The sequence below is a fragment of the Petaurus breviceps genome, unplaced genomic scaffold, assembly GCF_028583685.1.
Source record: "Petaurus breviceps papuanus isolate PSGF00001 unplaced genomic scaffold, PetGlider_PUasm1.0 90667, whole genome shotgun sequence".
NCBI lineage: Eukaryota > Metazoa > Chordata > Mammalia > Diprotodontia > Petauridae > Petaurus > Petaurus breviceps.
In genome coordinates this window covers 8513238-8528319 of record NW_027187302.1, presented here as the reverse complement: position 1 = coordinate 8528319, position 15082 = coordinate 8513238, and the positions used below count along the sequence as shown (strand labels likewise).

The following is a 15082-nucleotide window of genomic DNA, read 5'->3' as shown; positions in this document are numbered from 1 at the left end:
TCTCTCTCTCTCTCTCTCTCTCTCTCTCTCTCTCTCTCTCACCCGCTTGTTTTTCTGTGCCACAAATTGATTTCTGTGTCAGTTCTTGTGATCTTCTGTCTCACTGTGTCCGACTGTTGTGTCTCTTCAAGAACTTTCAGGCATGACTCAATTCCACCTTCTGGCTGAAGATCATGAGAATCTAAAATTGTGCTTCAGGCTGAGAGAGGAATACTTGCACCTCTGAACTACAAATCCTGATTCCTGTCAGTAATCAAACACATTTTATATTTGTGCAATAATTAATAACTCTTGGATAGATAACATATGACCCACATAATTTCTACTAGGTTTTTTAAAAATCTGGAATTTAACCTGTAATTATTCTTTTAACTAGGATTGTACGGGTAATCCACAAAATATCCAGAGACCTTGAGGAATATCACCAGTGCATTGAGTAGATCCTTGTAGTCTTACAGAAAGACACAATCAGAAGTTCCATAGATAGAGAAAGCAAGGATGGCTTGCTCTCTGCCCTTCCTAGCAGAGAAAGTATCTGCACTGTTGAGATCTCAGATCATGGGTGATTTTTTTTTAAGTCTGAAATTTTAGTTACATTTCATTTTAACTAAGCTAATTTTCCTTTCAGTGATTTCACAAGGTTAGCCAACTGAAGAAATTTTGACCTGTCTCCCATCTGCCCTGAAAGTAAGAACCAGATTACTGAAGGAGAGAAATTTTAGAGTAGTTAATCAAATCATAGATTTAGAGTCCAAATGGATTGTCTGATCTACCATCTTCATCTTATATTTGAGGGCACTGAGACCCAAAGAGGGGCTAAGACTAGGCAAAAAGGTTATACAGGTAGTATACAGCAGAGCTAGAATGTAAGCCAATTCCTACTGCAGCATTTTTTCTCCAGTACACCATGAGTGTTATGAAAAATCTTTTTCTGCAGAGTATCCACAACTGGTCAGGTAACGAAAAATGATGTGATTACATGTGAGTTGAAACCCAATTATATTTTACAAGCATTGAGCCAAATAGAAAAAAATAGTTAGAAAACAAGGCTATGGCAAGGAATAGGTTTTAAATTGTTATAATAGAATGCATGGGTCTTATCTTTTGATAGATGTCATGGAAAAAAAATGAACATGCAACACCTATTTTGCTACCCCATCGTTAAAAGGTCAGAGATTGGACAAAAAAGAGCACCCTTCTCTGGAATGCCATTCTGAAAATTGTCAGTATTGTCCTTGATACCATCATTAATGTATTTTATCGAATGCCTACTGTGCACAAAACATTGTGCCAGGCTTTGAATCTAATGGGATGACATTTTCTAGACAGTGTGTTCCCCCCCCCCCCCCACCCCGCATTGGATGTAGATTCTAATCTTCTTGTCTTGTTTGGGGTGGAACTGTTAGAAGTAGAACAAAAAGATTTCATAGAGCTGTGGCTGGTTTCATGTAAACCAGCAGTACATGTAAGTCATCAGCATTTATGGGGATACTGCTTTTTAGAGAGGACTTTACCTTACACGTTTTTTAAGTTTAAGTGGTATGCAAAAATATTGTACTTTAGTTCAACAAGCAGTTGATTCTTTAACAGTAATCCTGTCAAAAGGGCTTTTACAAATTATTACAGCCATGAAAAGTTTTGCTTTTAAAGGTTTTTAAGTGGAATCAAAAGATGTGGTGCATTCCTATCTTGTTTCGTAGCCACTTCCCAATTAAATAAAACCTAAACTAAAAAAAACTGATCTATCTCATTGCAAACCCAAATTAAGACGGCATCTTGGGAATTTCTGCATCATATAGCACAGAGGTAGTCTCACTGAAAGAAATAATAGTTTGGTTCAGTTCAAAGAATATTTTAAAATTCCTGGTTTATTCTGGTGCTGTACTTTTGAGAGGCATCTTGGAGTAGTGGAAAGAATTGTCCTTGAATCTGGGAAGACCTGGCTTTTAGTCTCCCTTCTGACACATACTAGCCCTGTGACCCTAGGTAGTTCACTTCAAAGTACTCCAGGCAACTCTCTAAGACTTTAATTTGTTGAGAAAGTACCAGTTTGCATTGGTAAAAGGAGTTTTCTCTCCTTGAAGTACCTTATGCCAGTGAAATCACAGGTCCCTTTTTTTGTAACTTTCATAAAATGCATAGAATCCTGATATATTAATGGGGTTACAGTATGAACTGGTTTGCACTTTTTTTGGTGTGTGGGGTTTTTGGGGGGTTTTTGTTTTTATTGTTTTGTTAAACAGAAGTCATTGGTTTGGTTCATTGATGAGTAAAAACAAAAAAAATAGCATTTGGATTTGGTTCATTTCAGAATTATCATACTTACGTTGCTATTTCTGGTTTTTGATTCATGATTCTTTTAATACAGGCCTCTTGCAACACCCCCCCACACACACACCTTTTTTTACTCCGTTTAAAAATTTTTTTTTATTCACAGTGCCATGGCCCTAGTTCAGGCTCCCATTACCATTACCCTCATTATAATTGTCTCTGCCTCCATTCTCACCCCTCTCTGATCCATCTTTTTCATTGCTGCCTCCCAGAGGCAACAGAGCTGATCATGCTGTTCAAAAACTGTTTTTTAGAAAATAATTCTATTTTATTAGAATAGAATATTCTAATAAAGTCTATCTTATTTATAAATAATAAATTTATTATTTAAATTTTATTATTTATAAATAGTAGGAGGCTCCCACTCCTGGCCTCCTTGGCCCTCCACAGTCTTCTTCCAGCCCACTTTTCCAGCCTTATTTCACACTGCAACTCTTTATACACTTTATACACTCTACATTCCTACCACACCAGACTGACTTCCAGTGGTCCCAGGGCTCCTCTGGCCCTTGCCCACCTCTGTGCCATGCAAAGGTAGACCCTGTTTCCTGTGCCAGGAGTGGACTTTGTCCACATATCCACCTGTGTTGAAATAGTGTAGGATCATGTGATTTAGGACTTGAAAGAGCCTTAGAGATAATCTAGTATAACCTTTCATTTTAATAGAGGAAGAAACTGAGACACAGAAGTGGGATGATTTGCCCAGTCACACAGCTTCAGTGCTAGCATTTTGAGCACAGGTCTTCATACTCGGTGGATGGGCCTTCCCTCACTACCTTCTGAATCAAATTCAAATGTTTGCTTACAACAGTAATAATACCTTGAAATAGAGATTGATATATACACTATTTTTTTTAAACACATCAACCAGAGAAATGCTTATTGGTTATATTTTCATAAACCCTGGCTGTAACTTTTATGAACCTTAGTCCATTTCTTCTTTTGAACTGTATACCAGGGAGCTTTCTCAGTGCTCAAATGTCTAAAGAACTGGGCAGAAAAATTCCAAGTAGTTTCAAATTGGTAATTTCTCTCTTTTTTCTTGTATTACACAGTACTTGGGTACAAAACAATACAAGCTTGGGTTCACACAATGGTTTCATAGACACAAGTGGAATTTCATCAAACCAGAATTTTCTGTGGACAGTTCTATCAGTTTTCTGAAGGCAAAAAATCATTTTTCTGTCATTCTGTAAAACCTCCTACACACACCAACATTTCTGTAGTCATAATGGTAGAAACTTAACAATTCTAAATCATAGAAATGGGAATAGATGTAGATAGTATGTTTTAAAAGCTTACATGAGAATGTGGGCTTCCCTACATTCTTGTTTCCTGGAATTAAAAATACTCCCTGACAGATCCAAACTAGCTAGGCAGAGTTGATAAAATCTCGACATTTTGGTTAATCACAGTTTAATATTTTTTTCTTAAGGTGGTGGTGGGATGTGTGTGCACATGAGAGCATGTGTGTGTGTTTGTGATAGAGGGAGAGATAAAGAGGAGAGAACAAGAGATGCTTCTATATATTTTTAAGATTCAGAAAAGAATTTACTCAGTTTCCTAATTCTAGCAAAATGAACCAATAACGAAGACATCTTTCTTGTCTGCGTCATTCTTGAGAAAAGGGAATTAATTTCTTTTTTTTTTCGGTAGGTGTCTTCACATGTTTAAGAAAATATGTAATAGTATAAAATATCAAATGAAATCATGTCTGTAAAGAGCTTTGCAAATCTGAAAGTGCTTTATAAATGTCAACTGCTATTAATTACTACTTTAAACTTAGAGGTAATTGAAAATGCTGTAAGAGAATTCCAAGACCTCGTGTGGTGTATTTTAGGTGTTGGTGTGCTTGTGTACATTGCATCAAGCTATATACGACATTAAAAATGCACGTCTTAAGTGTTGACACTTTCCCTTGCTGATCTGTATTGCCCCACTTCCCCTCGATGGGGGGACCTGGGGTGGGGGGAAGTGCTTGTAATCGAATTCTTGAGGAGAGAAATATTTGCTGAATCCTGTTAACTTGATTATTTGAAGTCAGAATATCATCTAGTGTGAAAGTGACGTAATGCAGGCTGCAGGGTGTGTGTGTCTGTGTGTGTGTGTGTGTGTGTGTGTGTGTCTGTGCTTTAAAACTTAAATTCCCAGAACATGAAGTGAGTGTGAAGGGCACTACGGTCAAGAATGTCCCTATTTTTAACGTGCCTGTATCAAGTGTCAGCCTGGCCACTTTTGATCGGTGTGTGCGTATATGTTTTTTGCCGACAAATGAAGGGATGAGACCTTGTTGTGCAGCTTTCTGCCCATGATGAACAGCTTCCTGCATTGTTTACTGTGCATGTACATTCCCAAGCATTGTAGTAGAGGTAAAAGTTCTCTTTGAAAGTGGTGAATGATGAGAATTCTTTAGGGGAACCATTGAGCTCAGAGAGGAGGGGCGGGGGGGGGGGGGGAGGGGGAAGAAGGGGAGGAGGGCGAGAGGAAGGGGAAAGGAAGAGAGAGAGAAAAGAAACATGTAACTCCAGAGAGAAGTGCTCTGCTGTACAGTTGCTTGTGTGGATAGGAACCAGATGGTAAGCTGGAACACCCGCTCAGAAAGCCGAGGAGCCAAACATATGGTTAATGGTTAGGAGAAAGGCTTTCAGAGCCAGAGCTCTGCTGACTGCTTCATATTACAGATTGTTACAGTGTGTCATTACATTGCCAACCTAAGTGCTTAATACCCACTGCGGGCGCTGGGCAGACACTTACAACAAACGACTTTTAGCACTTTGCTGGCACTGAAGGGGGGGGGGGTTGACATCATGTATGGGTTGAAAATGTCTATGGGGGGGCAGATAGGATTGCTGAGATGGGGTGAATAGGGTAAATTTGCAAGGAAAACAATATAAATCTCATTTTAAAAAATAAGCGAAGCCCCCTCCCCACACTTTAATGAACTTGTAACTCTTTTCAGATAGCAGTATATGTGTGTGAATACGCACTTAGATATCATCTCAAACACCAAGGCTTTTCCCAACCAAAAACAGTTTATTTAAACAATCGAGTTCACCTGGACAGGGACACCCACTGTCCTTTCATGCCCAGCATTGGAAGTGTATGTTTTGGGAGCTTTGGGCAACACCAGGCCCATGTTATCTAAGGAACTGCTGAGCTCATTCATCTGCTTTTCACGGCCTGCTTCCTTTTATTTTTAGCCAAATCCGTCAGGCCTGACAGGCGGGTAATTTGAGCCAGAGAAAGGGCAAAGCTCCAGGTCCTTTCCACAAAGCAATTCTTCTCCTCCCTCCTGGGAGGCCTCCAAACTTGGCCTGCTCTAGGCAGATGGATTTGTTGAGTCATGTGAGATCATTTACACAAAAACACAGTGAGGCAGTGGAAATTTAAAAAAAAAAGAAAGAAAGAAAAGTGGGGAGGGGTAGAGGAAAGAGGAGGGGAAAGGAAGGGAGTATATGTGTGTGTGTGTGTGTATGTATGCATGTATATGTGTGCGCACTCTCGGGCGCTAAAGCTGCTGTTGCTTAGGGTGGTGAGTGTAGGAATTCTGCTCTCAGGCAGCTAGACAGAGGAATGCAGTAGATTCGTTTTTTGTATAAGGTAATGTCTAGTTTACAGAGTGGGGTGGAGCCAGCATAGAGAGTCACTTAAAACAGATTGCCTGGACTGAAAAGGGGAAAGGGGAGGGAACTGTGAGGGGGGAGGAAAAACAAGGCCTGTGCAAAACAAAGACTGCCCTGTTGACAGCATTGGCTTCCAGTAGCGGTAAACTACCCACAGGACTGTGTTTAGAAAATTAGTTTGCTCTGTGATGTAGTATGAGTTTGCTTTGTCTTGACGCCAACATGACTGAGACAGTCAGGGATGGGGGAAGAGGGGAGAGATGGGAATGTTGTTGTTGTTTAATAGTTCCCAGATATCATTTAGAAGGGGCAATACCAAAGGGGAGCAAAGGAGAATGAGTATGGGGGCAGCGGGAGAAGAGGAGGGAGCAGTATGGGAAAGAATCACTATGAGGTCGGCCTTCATTGTGGTAGGTAAAGCCAGGACTTTAGAGTGATGCTAATTTTAAGAGGAATTGAGGAAGAATCTTAGAGCTTCCTCCCCTCCCCCCAATAATTCTTCTCTGTTGTAATATTCAGGAGCTTAGACTTTTGAGGTATTTAAAGTCCAATGAATTTTACACCTTAATTAAGACAGGATTAAAAATGCAGTGACTCAGTTTTGTCCATTGTCGCATACCCTATACATGCCAAATCATACCACATTAAAAAATTATACAGCTCATCCAAGAGTTTCTTTAGGAGGTACACATTTTTTCATCTTTTTTTTTTTTTAATCTCCTATGAGATTAAAATCTCCTATGACTCACAGAGATGATCTGGCAAAAGTCAAGAGTGGTGGCTTTCAAACAATTATTTTTGAGTCCTAGGGAAAAATTGACTTGGGATATTTAAAAGTGTATTTGATGGCCAAAACTAAATGAAATATGAATGAAAGTGTGCCTTGCTAAGGGGAGGGAAAAGCATATTGGAACAGGAGGAAAATGGAAATAGAAAAAAAACTTTCACAATGATTTATTATGACATGTTTCTGTATTTACTTATCTATATTTATGTAGCAATATTTTTCTATAACCACTTTTTCCTTTCACCTTGGTATGGAGGCCAGTATTGCTGCAGTTATCTTGTCTTTTGAATCATTATTTCCCATTTCATGCCCTTAGTTTCCTGATTTTTTCCTCATAAGAGAATTCTTTAAAAGACGTCAGAATTTCAAACTGAAAATGGATTTTTTTTTCTTTTTGAACATATCTGGATAACCCTTTCACACCTAAAACTTGGCTAATCACATAAATTACTTAGATTGGGGTATACCACATTCATACTTTTAGCATTAAATTGTGCACATTTCAACCATATAGCCCCTTTATTTGGAATCAGCATAGTGAGTTATCAATAGAATTAGCACTATAACATAAAATTAATATATCTCTTTGTCTCTATAGCCTTAAACAGAAATATATACCGTTTTTACGATGTTCACTCATACCAGCCCAAAGTCTTACATTTTATGACAAAATGTCTTTTTTTTTCATCCATTTTACTGAAGGTAAGGCAGACTGGTTCATTCTTGTGATTGTGATTTGTGCCCTTTTTGGCAAATCCTCAATGATAGCAACATAGTCATCATTGTTAACCTTACCCTTTTCCTTGAATTTTCCATCTACATCCTACATTTGACTTTAGAGTTCTCTCTCTGTGCGCTGGGTGGACTGAGCAATGTGTTATTTCTGACCTCATACCAAAAGGGACAAAGCAGCATTTTCTTTCTTGCCACTTCTTCAAAGCAGAATCCCAGGCTGGGAGTTCTTGGGAAAGCTTTCTGAGCTGAGCTAATCAGACAAGGGTGCTTGAAGAAGTTTTTCCCACTAGAGTATTTTGAGTTTTTGTTACACAGAGGAATCTGTGTCATGGAATTCAAATCCTAACAGGTGGAACCCTTCAAATCCAGGCCTAAATACTTTCCCAGAGCTTCCAAAGAGGAAATGGCTCTACAGTTTGAGGCTGGGGGATGTTGATATAAGCAGAATAGCAACATTTCGTCAAGGGGACCAGGGCATAAAGTCTAGGCTGTGAGCCCCGTGCATCTCCCCAGGGTCATGGCCATTCACATCCAGGCCCTGGAAGAGGGGATGTAGTTATTTCCATCGACAAAGGAGAAAGTTATCCCATGCCAGTGACCACCATTGTAGAAGACTGGAACTCTCATTAATAAGGAATGTGGAGTCTTCCGCAACATTACGGCAGGCATAAATTTCCTCTGTTTGTTTTGTGAGGACTAGCATGGGCTGCTATAATGAGATCAGGGAATCCACCAGGGACAAGGCCTCCATGTAGGCCATTTGAAAGGTTTTCTTTGGCTGCTGCCTAGTCTGCCATCCGGGAGTGCAGTGACTTTCTAACAAACCAGAGTTGTGTGATCCATGGGTATTTCTTTGGCTGGCATTAGTAAAACTGGTTCTTGCCATCTCTGCTTTTCTTCAAAATCTATACTTCTCCCCTCCCCCATGCTTTTTTTTTTTTCCCTATCTAGACATATGAAGAAAGTTCTGATCAAGGCAGTTTCATTCCTTCAAAACTAGAAATATGAATTAGGTTTGAAGTTCAAGTCAGAGACTTGGTTTCCTGATAATTTTGATAGATATACTTATTGGTCTGTGCTTTTCTGTCACAGGACAGATTTATCAAGCCCAGACAACCATTGAGCTCTCTATCTAAATTTCTCTTATGAGCACTCCCTTGTTTTGTTATAGAGAGCACTTACTATGTAATTATCAACAATATGCTATTCATTGCAAAGAGGATAAGACCGTGTTCAGGATTCTCTTAGTTCTCATTTGAAGTTAAAAGATAGGGGACATCCACGTATGGAATCCTAGAGAAGATGGAATAGGAATTCAAGTCCTAAGAAAGCAGAGATTAATAGTAAAACTTCTGGTACTGTTTTCACTAGAGGTTTGCCGTGCCAAGTATTACTTTATTCTGGGGACCTAAAGAAGCACATTTTTCTGCTCCCAGAGAACTAGGCATGGGGTTTAATATTAGTCCACTAAGCATACAAGTTTCTGTTCTCAAAAACAAACAAGCCCACTTCAGTTGAGATGATAGTTCTCACTATATAGTTTATTCTAGAATGATTTTACAAAGTATGTGAATGACCAACTTTGTCCTGAACTTTTCACAGTCCTCTTAGCCTCTCTTGAAGGAAAATTGTGCCTGGTGTATCCTTGGTGTCATTGTTCTCATGTCAATGGATGACCTACTAGTTTACCCCTAATGTTTTATTCAGTTTTCTGCCCAGGTCACAGGAAATGTGATTGCTTGACCATCTCCTCAAAATCGGGCAAGGAGGAAGGAAACGAAAATTGTTTGGAGAACTGTAGTGATCTTTAGAAATGCCACATGTTTATTAGATTGAAATTGAATTGATATTTCATTATAAAATTGTAGGAACAAGGGTAAATTGAGCATGATTTAGTAAGTCTTTGTCTCAGAAGAAAAGGAGAGGAGCTTTTTTTTCTCAATCAAAATTGGTTAAATGGGAATCAAATGTTAATTTGTATATAAATTCCTAGAGCTTTGAGCTGTTAACACCCCCACCCCCACACACACATTTGTTCAAAGTAAGCACGATATAACACCTTGCACCTGGCTTCTATAAATTGTGATTTAAGAGTTTTAACTTTATGCCTCTTTAAATATGATCATTAGTTGTTGATGGAACTCTTTGAGGGCAGCTAGGTGGTGCAGGGGATAGAGTACTGGGTCTGGAGTCTGGAAGTCTTGAGTTCAAATCCAGTCTCAGACACTTACTAGCTGTGTGACTCTGGGCAAGTCACTTACCTCTGTTTACCTCAAGTTTCCTCATCTGTCAGATGAACTGGAGAAGGAAATGGAAAACCACTCCAGTATCTTTGCCAAGAAAACTCCTAATGGGATCAGGAAATTCAGATTTGACTGAAAGAAATGACTCAACAACAACAACAACAAAAGAACCTTATGATCCTGTAAAATATTTTTCCTCCTGAGAAAGGCAAAGGGCCTAGATCCTGTGTTTGATAATCTAGTTACCTTTCTTTACCTGGATCAGGATGATGATGATGATGATAATGCTGCTGCTGCTGCTATGTGTGTGTATAGTAGTCAGAAGCTTATTTTGTCACTTGCATAAAATATTTATGATTATAATCTACACATATATGAAGGGCATCCTTGATGAAAATATGAGAATGGAGCAAGCAGTCTTTTGCAAACAATATTCTACAGCATGCCACATCTTTACAATCACACAGTTGACTAAGAGGTACAAAGACTACAAGACATCTTACTGTGCTTTTTGTCTGTTGGCTATTGTGATTCCATAGAGCAAAATGTTAAAAGCTCTCCTCCAACAAGGTATCTCCAATGAATATTAAATATTATATGAGAATCCTTTTGTGATAACATCATCCAAGATTCCTTTTCTGATGTTAACATCATACAAGATTCCTTGAAAAATTCAATAACCCATGACTTTGTTCAATTATAAATAGCAAGAAAGGCATAAAATAGGTTGATATATGTTCACTAAAGGTATTTGTCGTTGCCCTGGAGGATTCCAGTGTAGAATCTAAAAGGGAGAGACATTCTCTATAGATGGTAAGGCCCTGTATAGGTTCCTGTTTGTGGATGGCATTATGCTGATTGCATCAAGCCCCAGAATGACAGAACCTCTTATACAAGGTCTAGTTGCTCAAGAGTTTGGCCTAACAGTTAATTTGGGTGGAAGGTGGTGGAGGTGGGAGTCTGGGAAACAAGTGGAGGAAGAATATCTGTTGTCCATACTTTTATTCTGCCATTGGATGGATGTGATAAGAGCTGATGATAAGAGTGAGTGTGTGTGTGTGTGTATGTTTAGCTATATCTATACACACACACATACATATATATGGTACGCAGAATTGAATAGGAGGAAAAGAGGGATGGGGTTGCTTTTTGGAGACTGCAGATCTTTTACTGACAGTACAAGGAGTCCAAGTATGCCTCCTTGAAACAGAAGCCTAGCTTTTTAACATTGAAATTCTTCCAGTGATGTGTGCTGGAAATCATGGAGTAGTAACATCTCCAAAGAATCAGAATTAAAGGACACTCCAAAGAATAATGTAAAATTACTGCCTATGTGGATTTGACTGTAAAATAGTCATACTTTTCCCAGTATGAAAAAGGATGAAAAGCCAACCTCTCTAACAGTTTGGTTGTGAAAGGGAGAACAAATACAGTGCTATTGTGTTTATCGGTTAACATTTACAACGGTTCATAATTATTTCCAAATATTAATTCTCAAATGACTTAAACAGTACTTGTGGAGAGAAGTTCCTGGCTGTCAATGAAACATAAGTTGATTGATTGTAGATTTGTATTCTAGTTTAGGACAGTTTGAATTTTTTTATTTTAATCAAGCTAGCTTTGACACTTTGAGCAAGACAACTTAATTTTTCTTGACCTCAATTTCATTGGATCACAGAACTGTAGTATTGGAGGGAACTCCAGAAGTCATGTAACTGAATTCCTTTCCAAATCAGTCAACTGATCAGTAAACATTTATTAAACATTTACTGTGTGTCAAACAATATCAATAAACATTTATTAAGCACCTAATATGTTCTGGGTGCTATGCTCAATGCTGAGGATACTTAAGGTAAAAGACAGTCCCTTCCCTTAAGGAGCTCACAGTCTAATGGAGGAGATAATATGAAATGTAAATTAGAAGTAATCAACAGAGGGAAGGTATGAAAATTGAGAGGAATTGGGAAAGATTTTCTGTACAAGATAGGAGGAAGCCAGGGAGTCCAGGAGGTAGAAGATGAAGAGGAAGAACATTTTATACATGTGAGCAATAATGACCTGGATGAAGACCTAGCAAAGGAGACTAACTAAGAAGAAATGGTCAGATAGCTAGAAGGAGAACCAGGAGAGAATAGTGTCACAAAAATCTAGAGAGAAGAGAGTCTCAAGGAGAAGAGGGGGATCAACAGTGTCAACAGCTGCAGTCAAGAAGGATAAGGATTGAAAAAGGTCCTTAGATTTGACAAATTATGAACTTCATTTTAAACATCCCCAAAATATGGTCACCTAGCCTCTACTCAGGGACCTCTCTGATGGAGAACTCACTACCTTCTCAGGCAACTCATTCCATTTTGGGCCAGTTTTAATATTAGACAATCCTATCCCTGTGTTAAGTCAGAATTTGTTTCTTTATGACTTCCCTATTAGTCTTAGTTCTGACCTCAGGGATTAACAGAACAGGTCTGATCTCTCTCCCTATGACAGCCCTTCAAAACATTTGAAGACTGCTATCATTTTCCTCCTAAGTCATGTATTCCCTTCTCCCATTTCTTCAGCTAGTACTGGTATGACACAGCTTCACATTTCCTCACTACCCTGCTCTCCTCAGGGCACATTCCAGCTTGTCGGTATTCCTTCTAAAATATCATGCCTAGACCTGGATGCAGTACTCCATATGAGGTCTGACAGAAGGCAGAAGATGGGACTTTTACTTCCAGCACCCTAGATATATTTTTCAAATGCTTTACTTTGTTTTTATTTTTATTTTTTTGCTTTTTGGAGGGCAGGGCAATTGGGGTTAAGTGACTTGCCCAAGGTCACATGGCTAGTAACTGTTATATTAAGTGTCTGAGGCCTGATTTGAACTCAGGTCCTCCTAACTCCAGGGCCAATGCTTTATTCACTGTGCCACCTAGCCTCCCCACCCTGGACATTTTTAAATTGTTTTGCTTTACTGAAATTTTCCTATAGGTCTTTCCTAAGTCTCTTCCACTGCTCCTAATGCATTGTTCTTATATTACTTATTTCTGTACATTTCATAGCCTCCAATTCGATTATAAGCTCCTTGAGGATAGAAGTCAAGTCCTTTTTCATTTCTGTAACCACCAGAACCTAGCCCTGGATCCTATCCATTTGTAGGTACTTGATAAATGTTTGTTCTGTTGAATTGTTGAATTTGATAATATCTTGATCAAAGTGCCTAGGCAACTTGAGTAATGGTCCCCCTGCCCCCTGCTATGCTACACATTCTACTTCTATTAGTGTCCACTAGGACAAAAGCCACTCATGTAGCCAACTTGAGGTAACAGAGATGAGTAGTCCATGTAACAGATGGAGAAGAGGGCCTCCCTATCACTGGGGATCACCCAGTGGGGGGGCGTGAAAAAGTTATGGGAGGATGAGGACAAGGCTAGCACAGCATAAAAATGTGTTGATGTAATTTGCATCACTGAAGAGATATTCAAATCTCCAATTAGAATACATCTTCATAAAAGTATCAAAAATCAAGAGTACTTTATATCTCTTGAAATCACTTGTATTATTTTGTATATATGTATGTATCTCTCTGTGCGTGTGTGTGTGTGTGTGTGTGTGTGTGTATCTTTCAATTATCTGTATACATGTTATATCCCTTTGTAGAATATAAGCTCGCTGATGGTAGGAGCTGTGGATAATTTTTCCTCCGTCTTTATATCCCCAATATCCAAAATAGTGCTATGTGTATCGCAGTACTTATTAAATGTTTGTTGAATTGAATCTAATTTGCTGTCTTGGTTTCACATCACACTATTGACTGACTGAGCTCAGATTCCACCAAAATCCCTATATCTTCTTCATATGAACTTTCTATCCAGGTCTATGCCATTTTGTACTTTGGCAGTTGATCCTTTGGACCCAAGTACAGGACTTTGCATTTATCCATTTGGTTAGTTTCAGTTCACTGTTCTAACCTTCTGGATCCTGCTTCTGTCATCTGCTATATTCGTTGTTCCTCCTAGTATTGTGTCATTCACAGATGCGATCTTTAATTGACAGATGAGGGGATTGGATAAGATGATATCTGTGACTTCCTAAGTTCTGATGTTCTATTACTTTTTAAATACATTTTTGGTGGCATAATGTCAAAGTCAGGATATAGCCCTGAACATTATTAGAGCAGAGGTTCTAGTTAGAGGAAGTCTGTGTCATACAGAGGCCAATCAAGCACCTCACACAATGCCAGACACAGTAGGTGGTTAATAAATGTTTGTTAAATTTAATCAATTCTGTCTTTTAGGGCCGTGCCCTTTGGGATGACCAATTTTATAGGAGTCTTTGAAGATCAGCAGCTATATGCTTCTGACTTATCTCAGAGAGTGAGGGGGGAGAATGGGAAAAAAAAAAACAGCGAGCACTCTTCCTTCTCTCTCTGCCCAAATTTCAGGGGAAACGGATAGGAAAACACACCCTGAGAAATGGGAAGCACTGGAATTATTTATTGTTTGTTTACTTCTAAACCCATTTTGTGGTTATGCCATGATTTACTACTTTTTATACTGGAACTTATTGCCTTGTAACATTAAATGTAAGTCGTGTGTATGTGTGTGTGTGAGAGAGAGAGAGACAGAGAGAGAGAGAGAGAGAGACAGAGACAGAGACAGAGACAGAGAGGCAGAGAGAGAGAGAGAGAGAGAGAGAGAGAGAGAGAGAGAGAGAGAGAGAGAGAGAGAGAGAGAGAGAGGCTCAGAGAGAGAGAGAGGCTCAGAGAGAGATCGAAGAGGCACCCTAGGGAAAAAACAGGAAGTTTATGCTTGGCAAGTGAAATCACCACTACCTTGACTACCATCTCCCCTTAAACCATGATAGGCTGATCCTAGAACTCTGAACTCAAGAATCTTGGGAATAGCAGTGCTCCATAATATATCCCCAGACCTGCTTCTAGCCCAGCCACACACCCATCATTTAGGGGAGAAATAATTACAGAGAAGATGCCCATCTTCCTCATCACCACCAGCAGCAACTTCTGACCAACTGGTACCAACAGGCAGAGAGAGGTACAGGAGTGCTAGCAGGGGCAACATCCTCCCAGACAGCTCAGCCCTTAACAGAAATATTGAATGGCTGAGCATCAGAAGTGACATGATTTTTATTAGCAGAAATGACGTTAAAGAGATGTTACCCTAAGGATCAAAAGCAAGGACAATATTTTGACTCTTTGTATCCCCAGCTCTTAGCATAGTACCCAGCACATAGTAGGTACTTAATAAATGTTTGTTGATTGAAAGCCCTGGGAATACTGACTTCATTATAAATTACTTTGTTGCTGTGGTTGAGATGAGAGCAGGATGGAGGATGCTGGGTAATGGTAACCAGCCAGTAGTTTC

General features: G+C 39.2%; 1 protein-coding gene across 5 annotated transcripts in view; it reads left to right on the top strand.

Annotated features, from left to right (window-relative positions):
• The window catches only part of BACH2 (BTB domain and CNC homolog 2), a 429780-nt gene that overhangs the window by 94681 nt on the left and 320017 nt on the right, over positions 1-15082 (top strand). The gene's annotated exons all lie outside the window — the stretch shown is intronic.